We start from the raw sequence: 7,500 nt of genomic DNA on the forward strand, positions 1-7,500 counted from the left end.
TGAGTTTTTTATCCAAAGTGTACATGATACAGGATTGGGGGTACTTGGGTGGTGTGCGGAGGCATCAGCAAGACAAAAAAAAAAATAAATAATAATAATAATAAAAAAAATGGTGTTGGATGGTAGTAATGAAGCCATTTCCATGGGTCTAGAGACAAAAAATGAAGACAGATATTCATTTAAGTGTTGTAAGATCATGTTTTTCTTTTCGTGTTCCGTGGAGCAATGAAAATTTTTGTGACGCTTCACGAATGACGTCTTTGATGGAGAATGGTCATTACAAGAATATTTGTAAATCAGGTTACTCATAGTAACATAGGAATTTACATTTCCTATATTTTCCAAACATGTATATACATAAATATATAAATATATATATATATATATATATTTATATATATATATATATATATATATATATATATATATATATATATACACAGACACACACACACATATATATATATATATATATATATATGTATATATATCATATATATATGTATATATATCATATATATATGTATGTATATATATACATACATATATGTATATACATATATATCTATATATATACACTATATAGGAAGAAAAAAGAGAAGAGGGAGGAGGAGGAGGAGGAAGGAAGAGGAGAAGGGGGGTTAGGAGTAGAAGGAGAAGGGGAGTTAGGAGAAGAAGAAGGAGGAGGGCTTCAACCCACAAAACTCGGTGCACGAGTCGACTACTCTAGGCATCGGACCGCCACGACCCTTCTGAGCCTGTTGGCTGTATTCCACACTGACTCCGGGTTTGGTACAATTACTAGATACTATATCTGCATTCCACTCACATTCTAACTACAACAGTACCGCATTGTCTTGCTCTTGTCTGGCGAGAATCCATGAACAAAGAACCCTTTGCAAAAGGGGATGTTTTCGGGCCTCTTGCAGTTTGGTAACTAACCAAGGTTCTCAGATTCCATTCTTTCAGCAAAAGTTGTATGTATTCTTCGAAGGTACTCCAAGATTTATTGTCTATAAGCGTTGCAAATATTTGACGAGATTTAGTAGGCAAATGCCTTTGTTTTAACTGATCATATAAAATTTGATTCACCTGTGCACCTAAATATTAAAGAAAAAATATATGTATATATACAGTTTATAGGAAGAGAGAGAGAGAGAGAGAGAGAGAGAGAGAGAGAGAGAGAGAGAGAGAGAGAGAGAGAGAGAGAGAGAGAGAGAGAGAGAGAGAGAGAGAGAGTGAGAGAGAGAGAGAGAGAGCAGGTCTAGGAGACGAGTACTTATGTGTTATGTGTTGCTTTATTGTTGGAGTCAAGAATCGCGAGGCCAATGTGGTGGCGGCAGGCTCACTAGCATAAGAACAACAACAACAACAGCAACAACACAAACAGCAATAGTAACAGCAACAACAAAAAATAACAGTAACATAAAAACAATAACAACAATAACATAACAATAATAGCAACAACATCAACAACAACAACATCAGCAGCAGCAACAATAACAACAACAATAATACCAGCAGCAGAACAGCAACAACAACAACAACAACAATAACAGTAACAACAACAACAACAACAGCAACAACAAAACAACAACAACTCCAACAGCAGCAGTATCATCGTCATCATAATATGCACCATCATCACTATTATAATCATCGCTATTACCACCACCATCACCATCGTTGGGGTGCCCCAGATGAACTTTGAAATTCTAAAATGTACTACATACCACTGCCAGCATGTGAGGATAATTCAATTTAATAATTATATGTTTGGTGACATTGGAACCACCTATTTGTCGGCGGAACTACGTCCAGACAGGTTTTTGGACTCTGTAGGAGGCTGCATAACATAACTTCAGAATACAAACCCGGATTATTCTTTTGAACAATACATCATCATCATGTCACTTCAGGAAAACAAAGTTTTGAAACTGTGTGTTCAGAGCAATAGTTTAGTCTATTACTACTATGTTCTTGGCAAGTTCTTTTTGATGTTCTAACAAATATGACCTCACCTTCAGTTCTTCCAATGTTCTTCGTAACAAATAAGAACATAAGGACGTGAGAATGGAGGAGATTGGAAGAGACCATAAGGCTTATACTAGGCAGTTCCATGTCTATTACCACCTGTCCTCCCTACCCATAAAGTTATCTAATGTTCTCTTAAAACAATCAGTTGTTTCATCGCTCACAAGCGGTTACTAAATCATAAATGCCATACCATTTTGTCATAAATAATATGGCTCCATCCTTTTATGACGATATATCACTGAAAATAATATCCTTATGAAAATAGAAATAGCTAAGCGTAGATTAAAAAAATAAATAATTGATACGGTATGCGGTGGGATGCATTGGAATGAAACTTTTCGGGCATCCGACCGGCATACAGTACGGGTACAAGATGTGCTCCTTGAGCGGCGTCTGTCTTGAGGAGGAGAAATGGAATGCTAGGCATGAACGGAAGTTGGGCGTGCGAACGGGCGGAGAGAGATGAGACATGGGAAGGAAGAGGAAGTAGAACAGGAGGAGGAAGAGAAGAGAAGAGAAGAGAAGAGGAGAGAGAGAGAGAGAGAGAGAGAGAGAATGTGTGTGTGTGTGTGTGTCTGTGGTGTGTGTGTGTGTGTGTGTGTGTGTGTGTGTGTGTGTGTGTGTGTGTGTGTGTGTGTGTGTGTGTGTGTGTGTGTGTGTGTGTGTGTGTGTGTGTGTGTGTGTGTGTGTGTGTGTGTGTGTGTGTGTGTGTGTGTGCGTGTTGCATGAGTGCTTTCAGTGGAGTATTTGTAGCTAAGTCACACGAACGACGACCGGCTGCTGCGGCCGAGTAACTGTTGAACAACTCAGTTCAAGGAGGCGACGAAAGAGAAACGAGGTGCCTTCCAAAGCCACCGCGACTTGGTCCCTCGCAAGACAAGAAGTCACAGGCGGTCTTGTGCCTCCTCACGTGACCTGGTGGCCGAGTTCTTTGCCGACAGCTCTGTACACAGAGACAAGTGCTGATGGATGGGCCATTTTCGCACTCTTCTTTTGTTGTATTGTCACTCGAAAAAAATAAGGAAATTCTACCACACAACACGCTACATGTAAAGGTCGCCTTGCCTCGTGTCAACAGCTTTGCATTGTGCTTTGTTGTCCTGTTGACGCAGGCAATTATTTAATAAAAAAGTGGCCATGCAGCACTTTCTAAATTCGACTGTGGTGTTCCATTCTTGGTGGGCGGTTGGCCAACCTGCGCAAGTGAAATAGTGTCACTCACCGAATGCCTATCCGCGAGCGGGGGTCGCCACACTGGGATCACAAGTGAAGATGATGGAGACGATACGTCATCATCACCATCATCATCACTCATCACCACCACCACCACCACAGACACCACGACGATCACTACTACCACTATCATCACCGCATTATATACCATCACCATCGCTACCCCATACCCCAATATTATATGCCACGACCGCCACCAAATATAGCTAAACAGCCACTACCACCACTACCGCTGTCACAATTATCCCACCATCATTACCATGACCGCTACCATACCCACCATCACCGCCACCACTACCACTACAACCACAACTTCTACCGCCAGAACATCATTCCCTCCACTACTATGGCCCCACCACTATCAACCACTACCACCACAAGGATAACCCCCCTGCACTATCATCACATCACTACCACCACCAATACCACCACCAGGACATCAACCCCTCCGCTACCATCATAGCACTACCACTATCAGCATCACCACCAGTACCATCAAGAGCCACCACCACCCCTTCCACCACCACCACCCCCTCCACCACCACCACCACCCCCTCCACCACCACCACCCCCTCCACCACCACCACCCCCTCCACCACCACCACCACCCCCTCCACCACCACCACCTTCAACCACATCCACCACCACGTTAATGTCTTTATTCCATGTGGCAGTCGGCATAGCATTCATTACGTCCCTCTGAACAGGGTACTCATAATCCCCGTTACATATGAAGTATCACGTAGGAGCCATAATCAAGTTACGCATAACATAAATAATGTCTTAGGTCCTATTCTCATTACACTAGCTTAGGATTTAACTACCCTAATTTCTTTCTATAGAAGCCACATCATTTTACATTATAATCCCAATGGATAAGTCGCAATTTGTACTTTTATTTTGTTTCCAACAAGTTGTACTAGCTGTAATGATGGAACAGATTCATCTACCGCGTATTTAGTGATTGGAAAAAGATTTCCACAGGGATGACTGCATGAAGAGTAGTTTGAAGGTTCAAGATTTAAGTGACTAAATACCTAGAGCGTTTTGTCGTTAGCCAGGACATGGAAAACACGCATATGAAGGAATGTTTTGATCGGTGCGTTCATTGTTCGATAATGATCGTTCATGGCTCAAGGATGATCGTGAAACGATTGTCTAGGGCACTAATTCGTTGTTTCTGAATGGGGCTGGTTTACTTCTAGCTCCAATGTACGAGGTTGATCATTTTCACCGAATCTACAAACAACGCGTTTAGCCAAATATATATGATGCCAGGAGGGAGGTAGGATGCGAGTCACCCACCATTGGCTGTGGTGGTAGTGGGCTAATAATTAATTAATCGCCACGACCAAAACGTACCACCTCTACCTCTGCCGTGGACCGAGTGAAGCACTTTTCGGATTTAGTTCTGTCTGACGCCGAGTGACTTTACTTATCATCTCGATTAACCAATGGGCCACGATGTTGTGCTCAACAGCTGTATTTTGAATGTCGTCAGGTGGTTTTATTTAGTTTCACTAGATTACAGTACGTATTGGAAGCGTCCCCATCCCCAAGGTCCATATATGGACCTTGGCCATCCCCTCAATTAATGTTTCCGCTGTAATGACGTACTCCATATAGTTTATTCTGGCTGTCTTCAGAGAGTTCTATGGAATGCAGGAAGTGTTTCAGTAGCAAAGGAACTTGACTTACGTTTTTACTGACCATGAGGACACTTTCATAAGAACATCGAAACATAAGAATGGAACAAACTGCAGTAGACCATGAAGACTACACTAAGTAGTTCCATGTCTTATACCACCTGCCATTCCTATCCATAAAGCTATCTGATCTTCTCTTAAAATAACCAGTTGTTTCAGAGTTTACTACATGGTTATTAAGTCTATTTCATGTAAGAACATTAATATTCCATATAAGAACATGTAATCCCCTCAATAGATTTATTTCTTTGCCCAAAGCTCAATGGTTCCCTTCAGATTGAAAAAAAGGTGAATAGTAACGGGTTGATCTCTGTCAATGACATTTATCACATGTGTACGTGTGTCTTTTTCTGATACACTATAGATTCATATAATTGTCTGCATTGTTATTGCGTTCTACGCTTTTAGTATGCAAATATAACCCTTGTTGTTGAGTAGTCTTATATAATTTCCGGATTGTCTTCGCTCTATAGTATATTTTCTTTGAAGACAAAAACACATAAAACTTAGCAATAGCCATCGCATTTGAGTAGTAAAAATCATGGGGTGGTTAATAGTTCTTAAACACGCTTGTACGTGACTAGCATATATTAATGTATGAAAATATCAAAATAAGCTTGTATTATTCTTTCTGAGGGTACAAATGTACACAATCGAGTTACACCGTAAACCTGCAATATAAATATATAATGCATATGTTTACATAACTGAATGATTTTAACTTTCTATGATTTGTGATCAAATGTATTGGAAAATAAATATATACACGGAGGCTGCTTTGAAGTCTCCGCAACCGGGTTGTGTGTTGATCCTGGGTTGGAATCTACTTCAGCATCGCGCCGTGACGTCATGTCGTCGTAAACACAGCATCAAAGTAGCAAATGTATTGAGATGTGTACGTCTGAAACTGAGAACTAATATTCAGCACAAAGTAGCAGTTGCCTAGACAAGTACCAATAAACAAGATGAAAGGACATAAATACAAGATGGAGTCTCGAAGGAAAACTGTTTTTGAAGTCGCCTCTCTCGCCCAGCACTATAAGCGACGGAGGCACTTATACAACATATTTTACTGACAAAGAACAAGTTAAATTACTGGTGTGTATGAACGACCATGACTCGTAAATGAAACTTTATGGGAAATCAGATCAAGCTGCATCAAAATGAATCGGCTTGCATGCCAATGCCCTTGCAATTATTTCAGTAGATTGGCAGGTGTTTAAAGTAAGTGGTAAATACAATTGCTTGCAATACAGCTCAAAACCTGTTTTGGTGTTTGTTGAGTGATTTGACACGAGGGGGAATGCTTCACGTGTAGAATAATGTGAATGAACTTGGCTTTGATCATTTGTGCATTGCAAGTCCGGCACATGATCCAAAATCATGGTAAACCACCCCTTCGGAGTCCCCAAAACCCACCAACAACGTACTTGCTACAATGATACAATGACGAGGAAAATGTTAGAAGGAACACACGGTGTATAACTCCCCCCCCCCACATCCTCCCACACACGAAGACTACAGATCCTAGGAGTCCTCTCCATAAAAGAAATTAACCCCTCTTCACTCAACAACATACGACTTCCTGGTCCTGCCTAATGCAAAAATACTGTCTTCACCATAATCCCAACTAAACCACAATCCAACTCTCACTACAAGCCCACACCACCACAATTCCACCCCACCTAACCTTTTCTTGACATTTTTCTAAAATTGTAACACTGACCTATCCTAAAATACCATTCCAGTTGTATCTTATACCCATGACATTCCAAAAAAACATGTAATCTAACGCCTGAAGATGAGACAATATTCTCAAAACTTTGTATAATACTCTGGATAAAATAAATCCAGTTTTCTTCTTTACTGATGAAATTCTGTGAACTAGTTCATGCTTTAACTGATTCCCAAAGAAAAATAAAGAGAAACATCAAGAACATAAAACAAGAAGCTTGACAATACGTACAAACCGTCAGTTATAATATAACACGTATTAGGGAGAATCTCCTGCCCAGATACACAGGTACATGTGTATGTATATGTATATGAGCATGTATACATGTATGTACGTATATGTGTATTTAGACTTTTTTTTTCTTTCCACTTCTCCCGCACAAAATTCCTTTTCATCCCCACCCTTTTCACCCCCACCTCCCATCACCCCCACCTCCCATCACCCCTCTTCCTGGCGAGGCTTAATCTAAAGACTCAAAAATGCACCCCTTCCACCACCAGAATTCCAAACATGTCAACAAAGATATAGCTTAGCTTTGACAAAAACAAATATGTAGGACTCAATTTACTTCATTTAATGATTTCACCGCCTCTGTGCAGGTTTAGCAATGATCCCTTCATCATAACTGACACCAAACTATTTATTTCAGTGGCACCCTCTTGATAGCAAAGAAAATAAAACTGATGTCGATTAACCCTTTCCATGGTTGGAGACATGTTACCTTTTTGTTTTGGCTGCCACCAAGTTCTCTTATCTCTGTTGCAGACCCTCGGTAGCTCAGGGGACGCT

The 7,500-nt window shown here is 40.6% G+C and overlaps 1 protein-coding gene across 2 annotated transcripts in view; it reads right to left on the reverse strand.

Moving 5' to 3' along the window:
• Pxn (Peroxidasin) overlaps window positions 1–7,500 on the reverse strand; it is a 354,608-nt gene that overhangs the window by 76,854 nt on the left and 270,254 nt on the right. The window lies entirely within an intron of this gene.

The sequence above is a fragment of the Oratosquilla oratoria genome, chromosome 6 (genome assembly GCF_046742065.1).
Source record: "Oratosquilla oratoria isolate Oo_2021 chromosome 6, ASM4674206v1, whole genome shotgun sequence".
In the NCBI taxonomy this organism is placed as follows: Eukaryota; Metazoa; Arthropoda; class Malacostraca; order Stomatopoda; family Squillidae; genus Oratosquilla; species Oratosquilla oratoria.